Source organism: Harpia harpyja, chromosome 4 (genome assembly GCF_026419915.1).
Source record: "Harpia harpyja isolate bHarHar1 chromosome 4, bHarHar1 primary haplotype, whole genome shotgun sequence".
Taxonomy (NCBI): domain Eukaryota; kingdom Metazoa; phylum Chordata; class Aves; order Accipitriformes; family Accipitridae; genus Harpia; species Harpia harpyja.
Window position 1 is genome coordinate 67,435,331 of NC_068943.1, and position 16,526 is coordinate 67,451,856.

The following is a 16,526-nucleotide window of genomic DNA, read 5'->3' on the forward strand; positions in this document are numbered from 1 at the left end:
ATGTCCAAGTATAGGGGCTTGCTAGTTGGTTATCATGGAAAAACTTCCAATACTTGTATTTACAATGGATTTTTGCTCTCAGGCTGTCAGACCAGCACTTGTAAAAGTCCTAATTTCCCTTGAGAATGAAAAATACAGCCCCAATGAACTGCTTTTTAATATCTCCTGCTGAAATAGAACACTTGTTGCAAGGTCTTACAAAAAATGCTTAAGCCCCAAAAAAGAGAAACAAAACTGTACAAAGCTGCTATTTCCTACGAAAATGGCACAGCCAGCTTGAAACTTTCATTCTTCTGTAATAATTCTGTGCTACTTTAATTAAACGTAGCATCCAAAATTACTGACTGAAACATGTGAAAAATACTATTCTCCACTTTCCATCTAGCTTATGCTTCCCCTTGCTGTTTCTTCACTTCTTCAGGAACTGCTAGATAGTTCCTTCTACTGAAGGAAAAAAAGACCAAAACAGTTAAATTACGGGAGAAAACCAAGTAACTTCAAAAATAGTTATTTTCATCTGTGACATACTACTTCAGAGATGCTGTTTAAGAAATGTTAAGAAAAAATAACCTGCCTCTTTAAATAAAAGAATTTTTAAAGCAGTTTCCTCCTAACTTATCGGACCTTTTTCAAATAACAAAGGTATGCAGCCTCTGCACTCAACACTTCTGTGGAGCTCCCAAGAGCATTAGCAATCAACTCTTGCTGAAAACTTTTAATGCATCAGATCTAATAATAATTATGTATTCCTCCTGCTAAGAGGACCAATAATTTAAAACCACACACTGTCAGGTTCACCTCTTTTCAATGACTGAGGTTAAGATGGAAAAAACATTTTCCGCTCTTTACCCTGCGTGAAGGCCAATGACATGAAGAACCAACTTTTGCTGTGCCTGATTTATGTTAGGACCTAAGACAGGCAGAGAAAGTTAGCACTCAGCTCTGGCAATTTACCTGGAATTCTTATGCAGAATCAAGTGAGAACTACATGGAAGTAGTACTTGCTGAGCTCTATTGACAGAGCTGGATGGACAGCTATCAACATAACCGACCACAGCTTATTACAAAGCCCCATCATACTCAAATTTGAAAGACAGCTTGAGGTATTTCACAAGTCATATAACTGTGACTTGTATACTCTACAGTAATACTCTTAAATAGCAAACATTTTTCTCTTTGATGGGTAAGTATTGCAGTATTTTGCTAAGTAAACCACTTCTGCCAGACACACAGCTCCTATATTCCCATTACCTTACCGGATATGGTTAAATTTCAAAAGTAGTAACAGTAACTGCCCCTGCTGATGACTTGAAAATTAAGAGGAGAGGGACATGCACCTTAATTCTTTTAAAAACAAGCACCTAAATAAATGAATGAATAAACAAAGCAATTTGACAAAATGCTCAACAATAAATGTCCTGCTTTAAAAACTTCCAGCTTAGTTACAAACATGCAGACCAGTGACATAAGTTTACTCGTATAACTGAGTCCAGCCAATGGTATTAGAAATAGTTAAAAGTCAAAAAAGAATAGCCTTGTAGGGTGCCACCACATAAACTAAACATGATATACTGCCAAGCACTCAAGCAGATACATGTACCATTATTCAGCAAGGACCACATGAATGCATATGGCTCTCTGTTTTGTCTTCATAGTAACAAGAAGGTTTGTAAACAGATCTCACATATGAGGCAATCTAGTCACTTGAGAATCTAAAAATCTGCCTTTGTAAAGAAGCATTCTGCACTGTTGCCACACAATTGGACTCAGATACACAATTAAAAGTCCTCTACATTTTTGCTTTGGGACAAGTGCTGCTCAATTTTATTCTTATCCACAGTGATGTTTTAACATGCCACCTCAGCCAGGATGTATGTAACTGCTATGCCCAATAGCCACTGGAAAATAATGTCAACACAATAGCCTACAAAACATTAAAAATTTAGATTGTTCTATCAACAAAAGTAGTGACACCCTTACTTTGTACCATATCACTGCTGCCTTTGCACAGCTGAAAAGCACAGTAACCTTAAATGTATTTACAGATGACAGTAGTAACTTTTTAAAACTCACATGGAAAAATCCCTCTCAACCTAATCTACAACACTAACCTTCTTTTTGAAAAATGAGGCAAAGCAAAAAAATCATGAAGAAAGTTTCAGATGATCCATACCTCAAGTTTCAGAAGTGTCTCCTGACTGGAAGGATAAGGAAAGATTTAACATCTAACTGTAAATAAATATAAACCCCAGGTTACAGTGCATCTATCTAAATATGTCCACATGCTGCAAACTAACAGGCAGAAACTCTCCTATCTTTAAAAACAGATGCACTTTTTTAGCATGTCTGCGTATCATTTTCACTATCAAAATACTGAGGATTCTGCACCATGTCCTCATAACCCGAGGATCAAATTCCTCTGGTAGTCAGTGGTAATTCACAATAACAACAGAATTTAAAAACTGGGCCCCGCTGAATTTGTTACCTTGTTAGACCAGCAGTTCTTTTAATTTAGTAATTACTGTAATTACTCGGTGTCCCCAGAAGTCCTAATGATGACCGGAGCCCCGTTGTGCTAGGAGCTCCACAAACACGGAACAGAAGGTACCGTCTGCATGCACAGTTCCATGGAGTTGAGTAACACAGACCTATCGATTAATGGCTTGCTTTTGCCACCCTGACCGCTTCATTTGCTTCGTAACAATTCACAATATAGATTCATTAGAAGGGGGAAAAGAAAAAAAAAAAGTAACACCCCTGACTAAGTAGGCATAAAACGTTTTCTAAATTTGTTAGCCATGTACAAAACCAGACAGGTTTTATAGTAAAAATGACTTATTTTTAAAATGAGAGCAGGGAAATTATTTAGCTAAATATTCCTGCTGAAACTCATGAGTATTTCTATTAGTTTAACTTAAAAGAGTATTTAAGAATTACGGTGATAAAAAAAATACTTTTAATGTTTAATTTCTGCAATTACCATATGAAGAAGAAAAAAAAAACACACCACCCCAAAACAACGTTTGACCATTACTGCCAGCTAATAAGAAAAACAGAGAACTCCTTTTCTGGGAAATTAAGCTCGGAGGACTTTTATCGTTGTCCTGGGGCGAGCCCCGGCCGCCTGCCCGCGGAGACAAGGCGCGTTGGCCGGCGGCCGGCCGAGACCCCGGGCCAGGCGGGCTGAGGCGGCGCGGCCTCCCGCCGGCTTCCCCGCCCGCGGGTCGGAGCTCTGCGGGGCAACACCTGGAGCAGAGACATCACCCCCTTCCCCCCCACCTCACAGAGGGGAAGGCCGCGCCGCCCGCCTCCGGCAGGGAGGTCGGAGCGGGCTGCGGGGCATCGCCCGCGCTAAACCGGGGCTTTCCCCTCCCCGCGCCGCTTGCCCCCAACGGCGGGGACGCGGCCAGGCAGGAGGCGGCCCGCGGAGTCCCTGCCCGCCCGCCTCCCGCCGCGCGGCGCGGTGCCGGCGTGAGGTATCCTATGCGACAGGCACGGACGTGCCGCTTACATAATCACCGCCGGCCACACACGTACCCCGCGTTACATAAGGGACCGTGCCCCCGGCAGCCCCCGCGCCGCCGGCCCCCGCGGCAGCCCCGCCGGCGTGCGGGGGGAGGCAGGCAGGCAGGCAGGGAGGGCCCCGGCGGCGGCCCCGGCCGAGCCCCTCGTTAACCCCCTTCCTGTGGCGTTTACACGTCATGGAACATTCCCGGAACGGGCCAACGTCCCACCCACTTCGGGGAACAGTCACCGCGGCGCAGCGCACGCACACGCGCGCCCCCGGCACGGCGGATCTCCCCGCACATACGCACACGCCCTGTGCCCGCCGACCCTCTCCCCCTCGGAGCCCCCCCGCGGGGACGTGCTGGCAGCCGGAGCCACCCCCGCCACGCTACTCCCGGCGCCCTGCCCGCCGCCGCGCCGGGTGGCCCCGGGCGCCCTCCCCCCCGCAGGGTGCTCCTCCTCCCCCCCCCCCCCCCCCGCCCGCAGGGCGCCGGAGGCCGCGGTGAGAGAGCCCCGTCGGGGCGGCCCCCCCGCGGGCGCCTCTCCCCGGCGGTGACCGTGCCCATTCCACGCCACAGGAGGGGATTACGCAAGGCTGCCTGCTCCTCATCTGCATACACTTACAAGCTGGGTATTCCCCACATTTCCTAACGGCGTGTCACCGACAAAGGCCTGTCCCCGGCCCCGTCCTCCTCCCGCGCCGGCTCAACGGGGCGCCGGGCCGGGCCGGGGGAAGGGCTGCCGGCCCCGGTGCCCCGGGGACGGTGCCGGTGACTGCCAGCGCCCACAGCCGCCGCCGCCGCGGAGGTGACTTACCGGTCCGGCGGTTTTACAGCCCCGCCGGCTTCCCCCCCCGCGCCTCCCGCCGCCTGCCCTCCATTTACCCCTGCAGCCCCGGGGCCGGGGGGCGCCAGTTGCGCCGGCGTCAGACACCCACCACCACCGCCCCCCCCGGCTCGGCTCGGCAAAGCGCCCTCACAGCCGCGGCCCGCAGCCCAGCCCCGCGGCGCCCCGCACCCGAGCCCCGCCGCCGGCAGCCGCCCCCCGCCGGCGGCTCGGCGCGGCTGTCAGCTGGTGCCGGTGACAGGGGACGAGCGGCGGGCAGGCGGCGGGCAGGGAGAGGAGGGAGGAGGAGGAGGCGGAGGGGGCTGCCCGCAGCAACCGCTGCTGCTCACCTGGGAAGTCACCGAGGAGGAAGGAGGGAAGCCCTCCCGGTGCCCTTGTTGTTGTTGTTGTTGTTGTTGCTGATCCCGCCGGGCGCTCTTGTTGCTCCTTTGCTAAGGGCTTGCCTGGAGTGAGGTGGCTCGCGGTGCTTCTTATATGTAAAGACAGACAGAGATATTCCAGCGGCCAAGGGGCGCCCGCTTCACGCTTTTATCTTAAGGCAGGTCATTTCTCTCCCTCTTTTTGGAAAGGATCATCACCGTCACCCTGACAGTGCCGGAGGGGCTGGTGTTGCACGGGGGAGAGAGAGGCGGAGGCCCGGGAGCCGCAGCCCGCCCTGGCCGAGGCGGGAGGGAGCGCTCCGGGCTGCAGGCGGATCTGCCGGGCTATTCCTGGCACCACTTCCCAGAACACAAGTTACAGGGCGGCGAGCGCGGAGCGAGCGCGGGGAGCGCGCCGACCGTGACGTCACCGGGTCCCCCCGCGCGCCGGCGGGGAGCGAGCGGGGCGCGACCGGCAGCGCCCGGCCGCGGGGTGATGGGCGCTGCCCGCCCGCGTGTGCGTGTCTGTGTGTGTCGGCTTGTGCCTTGGGGGGGGGGGAGCGAGGCGGCGGCGAGGGGAGAGGTGCGCCGTGCCGTGCAGCCGGGGAGGGGAGGGAGGAGGCAGGGCTTCGGAGGGCGAAGCCGCGGCCTCTCCCCGCCGGCGGAGATCGCCGCTTCCCCTCCCCCTCTCCGCCGAGGGAACTCCCAGGAGAGCCAGTCCCGACTCGCCGGGCGCAAGTCGCGCGTCCTCCCGGCCTGAGGATTTCCTCCGAGGACGCGGGATCCTCCTGCCCGCCCCCCCTCCGCTTCCTTTTTCTCCCCTCCGCCCCCTCGCTCTTGCCTGGTCAAGATCGCGTTATCTGTCAGGGAGAACAATACGACGCCAGGACTCCCCGTGCCGGCCGCCGTCCCCGGCTTCACAACCTGCCTGCCGGCGGCGCCCACCCGCCCGGCCTCGGCAGGCGCCTCCGGAACCGGGCACGGCTCTGCCCGCAGGCCGGGCGGGCGGCCGCCCCGGCCCTCGCTCACCACTCAGTACGCGGCCCTTTAAAAGGGGCCGCGCAGCACACCGGCACGGCGGGGCTCGCCGCCGCCCCGGAGGGCAAGGAGCCCGCCCGCGGCAGGCACGCCGAGGGCGATCCAGCCGCCCCGGGCTCTGCCGCAGACACACGCATTTATTTTAACAGCCTCTCGCCGCCAGCGCCGCGGCGAAGCGCCTTCCCCGGGGCGGCCCGTGCCACCGGGAGGACGGACGGACGGTACCGAGCGCCGGGTAACGGCCCTGCGGGGCTCGCGCTCCCACTTCCCCCCGCCGCCGCCGCTCACGGGGCTGCCCGCAGCCAATCAGCGCCCGCGACGCCCGGCGGCGAGGCGGGGCCGGGCCGGGCCGGGCCGGGCCGGGGCCGGCGGCGGAGCCGGTCTCCCGCCGCAGCCGCCGGCCCGCCCCCGGGGCAGGGGCGCCGCAGGGGGAATGCCCTCTCGGCGGGACGAGCCGAGGCGAGGCGAGGCGGTGCTTGCGCTTCCCGGGAGCGTCCCACCCCTCTCCCGCGGCTGCGAGCCGACCGCCGGCTGTCGGAGCCGTCGCTGAACCAGGACCCGGCCCGGGTCCCGCACCGACACCCGCCCTGCGTCCTGGGGCTGACGACGGCTTTGAGTTAGCGAAACCCGGGCGGGGTTACGGGGAGCAGCATTGGTCTTCCTTACGTTTGCCACGGCTGCTCGGGGAGTGAAGTCCGGGCGGATTGTTCCCCGGCCCGGCCGCTTCGGCAGCGCGGGGGTCCCTTCTCGGCTCCCCCCGGCTCGGCTTCGCTGTGGGACGGGCGGGCCGGGTTTTTAATTTTCGGAGCAACATAACTTTCTTTTGGGGAAGCCATTCAACCGCATTTGAAGGCTACCGTAAGGTGATTCGAAGTGATGCCAAGTCGCAGCGCTGTCACCCTGACGTGGGAAGTCAGGCTAGCACCTGAGATTATCGCCTTGATTCGCATCAGGAAAAAAATCTCAGCCTCGTGGATGAAAAGGAAAGAGTGTACGCATAAATCCTGAGAGCAGTGGTTCTTACAGCAGGTGCCAGGGCAAATAAAACCATTATTTCCTAATTTTAGTAGTTAGGAATTTTAAGTCACTCCTGCAGCTTTTAGGGACAAATAACAATTGAGTGCTTGGGGTTGGCAATACAGGGGCACAGAATCTATTAATAACTATCCTGTCATCCTAACACTGTCCTTGGCCCCTGTTGACCTTGGTGGCCTCTGAGTCAGGTTCATGGGGCTTCCTTATGCTCAGTCCAGGAGGTGCAGGAGAATCTCAGGATTTCCTCAAGTGATATGCGTACGAGCATCTCACATGATCATAATTTTATGATAACTGATGACCTCTGTTACATAAAAGGCTCACTCCTGCCGGCACATTCTACACTAAAAGGACTGAACCACAAGCAACAGAGAGTTGCTTGCTCCTTGTTAAGCCTGTGAGCATGTCTGTCTTTGTTTTCCTGGGTTTCAGTGTAAGCGATACTTGTTGTTCCTGACACCAAGTATTGTTTGACTGGAATTATTCTGTCTGAGTAAACATACTGACCTTGGGCTTGTGATCTTTATTTGATGTCACGTCAGAATAAGTCAATGGGAGACAGGAGCGCTTAGGATTTGTTTTAAATTGAGGTTTTCCCATCCTGCCGCTTTCCACAGCGACTGCGTTTACCTCTGTCCCCAAATGATGGCTGCCAGTACCTTCTTCCCCTCCGAGAAGCTGCGGACTCTGGACCAACACATTTGATGGTGTGCTGTATGCCCAGCATTGTCTGCTTCTCTCCTGCCTCTCACAAGACTTCAGAAGTTCATTTTTATTGTCACAGCAACCAGCCCACAGAACCTAATGCAACAAGGTTCAATGTTCAAAATAATTTTAAAGAAAGTGTTTTTTGACAATTATTCTCAAAGCAAAGTGAAAAAATGGTTTCTCTGTAACGCTTTTCAAAATAAAGGGTCTTTTTCCAATTACGTTGGTTATCTCAACAAGTTTTACTTTGTGTCCTTTCTCACATTCTCTTTCCCTTAGTATTGCAGCTTCTGAGCCACAGCCATTTCCTTCGCTGTGGCTCCACCAGGTACACGCTGGAGTTACAAGTCTTGGGCACCTGTGTGTTCCCAGAGAGGAGACTGAAGCTACACGTGCTCAGAGACCTCGACTGTTGTACATAATTTGTTTGGCTCAAGCCCCAGGGCAGGTTTTGACAGGCTGCACAACTTGCAGCTTCGGGAGTCCTTAGCTTGGAGAAGACACCCCTCACCACCACCAAAAGAGGCAGGGAGGTCTTTGCACGGTTCCTTCAGCCCACTCCCCCTTTGTGCACCATCGTAGGGGAATGGGTGTAACCGAGTGCAAATTTACCTTCACTCCCAAATGATGCCCCTTTCCCCCTCCCACGGGGAGCATGAGGCAGGAGCACTGTCCCTCAGAGGGACCACAACTGGGATGCATGGGTAGTTTTCCTCACAAACTCCCACCAGTAACTCCACAGAGAGGCAGCAGACATCTGAATCACTTTCTCTCACCTACTTGTAACAACAATGTAACTTAATAATGATATCCTTGCATCATACCATCCTATCATTTCCCTCCAGATTTTTTTTTTTTTTGTATTTACATCCAGCATTTAATAAAACTATCACTCAAACTAAACTGAGAAGAGAACTAAGGGAGCTTTCAGGTGTGAGATTTACAACTGTTATTTAAGTACAGATTTTGCAGATTCATCAGAAAATAAGTCATTCTTGCTGCTTGGAAAGCACCTTGGCCATCACAGCTGCCGCTAGTAGCAAGTGCAATACAGAATGATAATATTCAGCAATGATGTTCAGAGTTTATTAAACACTATAAATTGTTCTGAAAACTTGGTTTGATCTCAGAACACACAGAATCCATCAGTTTTGTAAACCGTGCTGCTCCCAAAGTAGATAATAGAAAGCACTACATAATTTTTCTATAATAGTTCAGTTGATTTGAAATGTTAAATAACCATTCCTAACGGAGCTAACAGTTTTAAAGCAATTCATTCATTCTTTCTTGGGGAAAAATGACTTGGTCCCTAGACCTGTACACAGAAGCTCTTTACTATTTCATCACAAAGTTGTTACAGATACAGCCATACCAAAAGAATCCTTTATATAAAGGGATTGATACTATCTATTGATTTCAGTGTGAGTAGTGTAAAGCAAAATGGACCAAATGCATCCAATTTTCTGAAAGTCTCAGAGGGTAGGAGTGCAAATTAAAATTAGTGGTGTTATTTTGCTGTTTAGCATCCTCTTTCTTAAGGTTTGATTAAGTGAGAAAATCTATGGGAAACTGGGAATGGCTTTCCTTATAAGTAAACAAATACTAATAGTTTTCTATCAATGTTGTTTAAAATGCATCATGCTTATTTATGTAGGAGCTTCCTTCCATTTTCCTTCACTCCTTTTTCTGACTGCCTGGACTGCAATGTCTCTTGCCGCCCTTGTCCCTTCCACCCCCGCCACTGCCTTTTCTAATTCCCTAGTTAGTTACATTCAGTGCTCCTTGCACTTACTAGTAAAACTCTAAGATACTCAGGGCTGGCTTTCCAATGCTGGAAGGGGGCTATACTCCCTCTTCTGTCCTCCTCTTTCTCCCCTCATGAGAGAAGGGCCCTGAGCTGGATGCTGGGGTGATGAAGGGCTGGCAAAGGTGAGGGTCCCTGCCACCATTCCCTCCCCAGGGACTCCTGGAGAGCCTGAAGGGGCTCCCCCAGCTGCTCTGGGGCTGAGAAGGAGGGTGAGAAGGAGGGTGAGAAGGGGGACTGAGCTAGATCAGAAGACTTGGTGAGTCCTGAAAGAGCTGCATTTGTCTCCTGCTTTACTTTGGATGCCAAACACACCACCAAATTAGCTTGTAGGGCAGTATTAATTTGGGTAGCTGAGGGGATTTTTATTTTGAGAGGTACCTACCCTCTACTGACCATCTCAAGCTCTTCTTCTCAGAGATAGCTAGCAGCTATGAGTTTCACATATCATTGAATCATTTAATACCATAAAATTTATTTCCAGCCACAGCAGTCCACCTTCTCATTTGTACACATTGCTTTCATTTTGCTTGAGTGCCGTCTTATGAGAAAAGAGAAAAAGACATTGCCAGTTCACCCTCCCAACACCTCTCCCTATGCGTTCCTTGAATCTGGGCTGCTGTATCTTGTTTGTCTACTCTCCTACATAAACAAGGGTAATCTTTACTCATAGGGGAGTGTGCCCATGACTCCTCCACGGAACACAAAAAAGTCACAGTGAAGCAGTTCTTTATCCACAAGAGCTTCAAGCTCATACAGGATCAAATGGTGTGAAGAAGAAAGAAGCCAAGGTGGTTAGCTTGAACAAGCCTATGTGCAAATAACTCTGGCAGAAGGCCCAAAGGAAGGGGAGCACTATTTGCCTGGTGGTGAACAAATGGCTCTATTTCCTGAAGAAAAAATATTTTTCTGCTATATTGAGCTTTCCCTCCAAAAAAAAAAAAAAGTGATTTTCTCCACATAAAGTATTTCCAGATGCAGAACTAACATGCTGTGTGTATCAACAGCTTGATAATAACATGTCATCACTTGACCTTGGAAGGGGGGAAAAAATGAAAAAGGCAGAATTTTCTGAAATTATGCCCTTTCATGGGAACATTTTTTAAAGCCCGTGAATTCTGGGAAAAGATTTTTAAATAAAATTTGATTATTTTTACTCATTTCCATTTTTTCACAGCTAATTAGCAAGCTGAATAGGAAAATCTCCAATGCTGACCAGAAATGCAGACAAGTGATTATGTGCACTTCTCATGTGAGATAAATGAGCCCTGTAAGTGCTATAGCCAGATTCTCTTTGATCATCCTTTTAAATATCAGAACCCAATTAAGGTTTTGAAAGACCCTTACTTTTAGGCATTTTGAAAAAATATTTTGCCTTGTTAACAAACGGGCCATGTTATCAGGCACTGGTTATTTCTCTTTAAATAAAAAGTAATAGCTCCAATGTATTTTGTATACTGTACTTGGTTCTCTCCCCCACCTTGCCCCACTTTTTCTAGGAACAGCTGAAGTAAGAGCCTGCCAAAGACATGGTGTGATTTAGCAACTTCTGAGTTATATATAACCTGAACAATTAAGTGACTTAATTTTCTAAAAGCTTACCTATTTATATTCCCATTAGACCTGATAGCCTTTCATTTAGCATTCTTCTCAAATAGGCAACTTTCAATTTTGCATCATCCTCCAATTCAAAGAAACTTCGAGTGCTTCATGTGTAGAGAATCTCATGTGTGGGCTGGAGAGAGACAGAGGGGCAGACCACTCTTAGTAGTGAGTAGTGACAACTTGTAAACAGAGTAAAGGAGAATATCTTGGCATCTCAAAATGGCAGAGGGCACTTTGGATAAGAAAAGTGACACTAAGTTGCAGCTACCTAGAATTTGGCTGTGTTATCCTAACTCCTTTACTCTTCTGGCACATGTCATGGGAACCTTCCTAGCCACATTGGTTGCCCTCCTGGTTTTACATCTGGGGAATCTTCCCACAGGCCAGTGCCCTGAGCATCCTGCAAATACCTTCCTTCACAACTGATTCAGAGGGAAGTGTGCCACCTACTGAAGGACCTCGGCCACTTCCTGTACGTCTTGGACTTTCTTAAGTTCTTTCCCATTCCTGAACTTTCCAGGCCTTCACAGTACTGATTTAAATTAGAAATTAGTCTTTGGTTTATGAAAGTTTGTAAACTCAGCAATTGGAAGGTCACAAAGATGGACATGAGCAAATGCAATCCAGGCTAGTTCCGTCTAATTCATGTGTAAGCAGAGTAATTTGAGACAAAAATAAATCCTCTGTCTAAAAGCAAGTACAAGTGTTACCCCTACATCGTCACTTTTGCCAGAAGTGGGATAAATATCAAGAATTATCTCTATAACTGTAAGAAAAGATTAGATTTAGGGATAATCAGTACAACACATGGATGTGTTGGCAATACTGACATACACTGTATTTGCAGTTTAGATATTAGTTAGGCTTTTTAACAAATGAGTGAACAACTTCCTTTACTGCCAGATAGTAGTTACCTTTGATAGTGCACTTTCTTCAGTTAATCATTCAGTTGAACAAGCTCAAAGGAAACTTTACACAGTTGTTGTCATGACTTGTTTGACACACCTAGAGAGTGTCCTTTGGTTACCTATGTCTCATGCCACTGAGTTATTCATGCATAGCAATGCATCATTCTTGCTATCAAAAAAGTTGAAACAGATGTCAGTGTTGTTTCAACTGTTGAAATAGTGGATCATAAATAAATATTTTAACACGACCAATTGCTTTCATTAAAATCTGTGGAACTGGGTAACTGGAAAACTTTCAGTTTTGAGGTTCATCAGAGCCTTCCACTTTGGAATCAGCAATTTAAATTCTGCTCATGTACTTTACAGTAGATAATCAAAACATCTAAAATTGTAATTCACTGAAATTAACAGATAATATATGTCTTTAAAGCTTATCACACTTCTGTATTGGACTTATTTGTTCCTAAGAAATATTGTTCTCAAAAATTCTCATGAAGAATTTCATCAAAACTTCAGCTGGAAAGTAAAGAAATAATATGTTTTAGAATAAACATCTGAATGTATTTACTGTTTGAAAATGTGTATAATAAAAGTTTGAAGTGTTTCAACCAGTTTTGTCACAGTCTTAACAAACCTGTCATACAGTACGTTAAAATCTCAGTAATACCTGAAACTGTGCCATTCAAGGTTTCACATATGTAAGAGATAGATAGAAAGCAAAGAAAATTTATTGTCAGTAAGCACAAAACAGAGAGAGATCTAACTCTAGACTCACCATCACAGTCACAGGGTCTATACTAGCTATCACTGAGCAAAAAAAGGTCTGGAAGTCATTGCAGGCTGTTCTGTAAAACTATCAGCTCCGTGTTCAGTGGTGGCCAAGAAGACAGTGCAATTATTGGGAGTTATCCAGAAATGAAAGGGATAAAAAGACTATAGAGCTGTATAGGTCTAGGGTGGCACATACCAAATGCACTTCTGGTCATTTTCTGCCCGCTGTGCTCTGAGTGGGACTGCTCAGCTGACTAAATCCTCAGGCAGGCAGGGCACAAGGGTGAGCCAGAAGTGAATGCTCACTTTGATATAATCAAAATCTAAAAAATAGTAGGGTGCTGTCCCTCATTCCTTCCCTCCCTCCCTCCATCCCTCCAAGAAAACTACCAGGTTTAGCAGATTTAAAACAAGCAAAAAGAACCACTTCTTGACACAGCACATGGTTAAAGCGTGGACCTGGGGCAGAAGAATGCTGTGGGGTGCCAAAGTATGAATGTCTTCAAAACAAGGTTTGCCTCATTAGCCATGAGATAGTCCATTATCAGCTATTAAAACAAAGGCCCATATGTATGCAGATGGTCAGGGGGTCAGTCCCTAAACCACTCGCTGACTGGCAGAAGTGGGTGTATCATGGAAAAAGTATAGGAGACAAAAAGAGGAAATTCTTTCCCTAAGCAATGTAACTGGCCGCACTTTGAGGAGAATAAATTACACGGAGCTTTCATTTGGCTGCAGAAGTGGCAGCTCTTATCTTCCTACCAATTTATGGGGGTTTTTTTCAGTCACAATTAGCCTCTCTTTCTGCAAACGTGTGACTACTTTTGGGCTTCTTCATGATTTTGGGTTTCCAAGATTATATAGAGAAGCATTCATTGAAAATTTCAGTTCATCCTTGAGCTGTTTTTCTTCTTCATAATGAAAGAGACATTGCAGAGCATGTTATATTTTCTGCTTTGAAAACAGAAATGCATTAAAAGATCTCCAGCAGGATACTGATTTGTCATGATGTAACCAATTCTAATAGCTAAAAGATCAATATAAACTCTATTTTCTGAAGACCACAAGTTTATAAATGTGAAATACCCAGACAGCAAACTTTGTATTAACTGATTTTTTTAACTTCTAATATTTTTGAGCCATTGTCAGCCCAATTGGGTGTTCAGCATATGTTTTGCATTTCAGAATCCATATACCATTCATCTGTAATAAAGAGATACGAAAGGGATGTGAGTCATTAGTCATATTCAGGAAACATGTTTCTGAAAAATTAATACATGACCAGTTGCCAGTAAGTAGCAATCTGCTACCTATACTAAAGAAGTATGTTATAAAGCTACATATTTTAATGATAGTCTTTAAATGTTACAATTGTAAACTGTAATGGAAACAACATTTCTCTAATGGAATATTTAATATCACTTAAGACCCACTAAGGACTGCACAATGATTCTTACATCAATGAGAGCTGGGTAAAATTGCATAGAGTCAGTATAGTACAGTCAAGTCTGAAGTCAAGTTGGTATGTAAAGGTATACTTACTGTTAAGTGCAGGAATAAACCTAGTGATTTCAGTGATGTTCTCTTGGGATTGATGTTAAACAAATGCTTAAGTGTCCTAGACTTTACAATCCTGTGCCCTCCATCCTTTCTCATAGATAGTGACATTTCTTATACACTTCTAGGAGGAGAAGTACGATTTAGCCCAAATCAGTACGCTAATAATGCACTTTCCCTTCTCCAGTGACTGTTAGTATGCATGTACATGGTTTTCTTACTTATTGAGAATTATTTCATTTTTCATGTGGGTGGACACTACTAAATTCAAACAGGTTGCATTCGTTTGATGTTGGTTGTTAACAACTCTAGTTGTGGTCTCAGTACAATTATGAGGAATCACTGGAGATGGGCGAAAAAAAAAAGAGGCAGATTGTCTTTTTGGCCAATAAGGACATTGACAGACTGCTTAAAAAGCATTTTTACCCCAAAGCTAGAAATTGAAATTGCCAGTTTATTAACAAAGTTTTGCCAAGGAACTAGCAAGAAGCCTGTTCAGCTGGGGAAAGTCAGTTGGTAGATACCAACATGTATAAATTGAGATTTACTCCTGGGCTTACAGCATGGTCATCAGCGTTCCTGGCTCGAGGTCCCTGGACTGTAGAAAAGAGCAAATTAAAAGTTCTGTGGTATCTTCATTTAAACTGTAATTATATTTCAACAATCCTGAAATTTTTGAAACTACAGAAAAGTTGGCAGCAGCTAACCCTGTGTGCTGTGAGCAATGGGCACAGAAGCCTCACTCACAGCCGTATAATAAATTAAAGGCCATCTTTTTGTCTCATTTTCTCTGCCCCAGGTAGGTGTAAAGGTCTGTTAAATAGTTCAGGCAAAATGCTTTTCTTTCAAAAAATCAAAATTGTGTCTTTGGTTTCAGACCAAAAACCAAATTATGGCTGAAGACAGTTGATGACTGTAGGCAACAGATGTTCCTGAAGTGTAAATTAACATAGACTTTGATCAAAAGAATAAAATGTAAAAAATATTCTAGCAGCCAGATATAGTAAGAAAGTGGGAGATGTTGTGGGGGAAAAAAAATCACTGAATCCATGAGGTCAGATATAGCTTCAGACAAATTAAAGGAAATAAGAGTAGAATAGTCTGTTAGGGGAGATAATACACAGATCAAAATAGGTGGCTGTGTTGACAGTAAACCAGCCTGACAGATTTGCTAGTCCTCTTCAATGCTAGTCGTCCATTATCATCCCAACAGGACTTCAGAGACTGCATAGACATTACCCATTTAGTTGAATATAACATGACATTGCCTGCATATTCTGTACCATTCAAGATACCACAAATGAAGAAGAACATTTGTGGAAAGCCTAACAAACATCTAAGTCCCGAGAAAACAGAAAGTTTCAAGTTTGACTTCAGTGAAGTGCTGTTAGCGCAATCAAGAATAAAACCTTCTTCTGATTAGAGAAATAGTTGGGCCAACAAATTAGGTAGCTGGTGACCTAAACTTGTCTACAGTTTGGGATTCTCAGGCTGACTTACAGTGTAGTACTTCCAAGCTTTTTATTTCCATTATCTGCCTCTCCAAGGCCACAGGAAACAGTGCAGCGATTAGAAATGGCACAGAAGTGGATTCTCCTTCCATACCATAGGTTCTGATGCCAGAATAGACTGGTATGGAAATCTGAATCCAAACTCATTTAAAGATATCTGGACTTTTTAATTTGGTTCTTATTACTTTTCAACCAGACTCATACAACATGGAAGACAACAAAGCTATAGCTGTGCTAGTCAAGGAACCAGCCTAGGACCCGTTCTCTGTCCCTGAGGCTTCTATCTTTAATGCCTTGCATCTTTAATGCCTTCCCAAAATAGAGCTGCATCACACACACACACACACTACCTGGCAGGAACAGCCCTGAGCCCATGCTATTCCCCAGGCTGTGCTCAAGTGTATCTGGCAGACTGCTGTTTGGCACAAGCCAAAACCCTGCCAGTAAACATGTTCACCACTGAAAAACAGGCTAACAAGCAGAGGGCTAAAACCATGCCCTGGCCCTCTGTTACACACCGAGACAGAGGTAGCCTAAGAGAATGAAAACATGCACAATTGGAAAGTCGAGGGATAGCTGGCAATATGCAAAGAGGGAAATGAAGTGCATATTGGCAGGGAGTGAAAAAATAAAGTTATGCTGGATGGGAAGAGAAGAAATACTGAGAAGGAAATCATCTCAATTCAGGAAGCACTTAATAATGTGGTTTAAGTTAAAGCATATGCTTCAATATTTTCTTACCAATAGTCTGTGTGCCTCAAGTTAGGCACATATTTGTGCAGCTTACTGAGCTGGGGCACTGCAGTGAAGGTTTACAAGCTGCTGAAAATGATATAAGTCCATGGTGTCACTGAGGGAGATGAGCTTCCCCTTCCCA

The 16,526-nt window shown here is 46.8% G+C and overlaps 1 protein-coding gene across 14 annotated transcripts in view; it reads right to left on the reverse strand.

Annotated features, from left to right (window-relative positions):
- HIVEP2 (HIVEP zinc finger 2) overlaps positions 1-5,177 on the reverse strand; it is a 143,121-nt gene extending 137,944 nt beyond the window's left edge. For 10 of the 14 annotated variants that reach the window (XM_052784547.1, XM_052784554.1, XM_052784545.1 and 7 more), the window contains exon 1: positions 4,683-5,177. The gene's annotated coding sequence lies outside the window, so the exon portion shown is untranslated. Of the gene's footprint in view, positions 1-2,173; positions 2,679-4,682 lie in introns of those variants that run through there. The other 4 variants (XM_052784559.1, XM_052784550.1, XM_052784558.1 and 1 more) reach the window with 1 other exon arrangement.
- Positions 5,178-16,526: the final 11,349 nt, after the last annotated feature.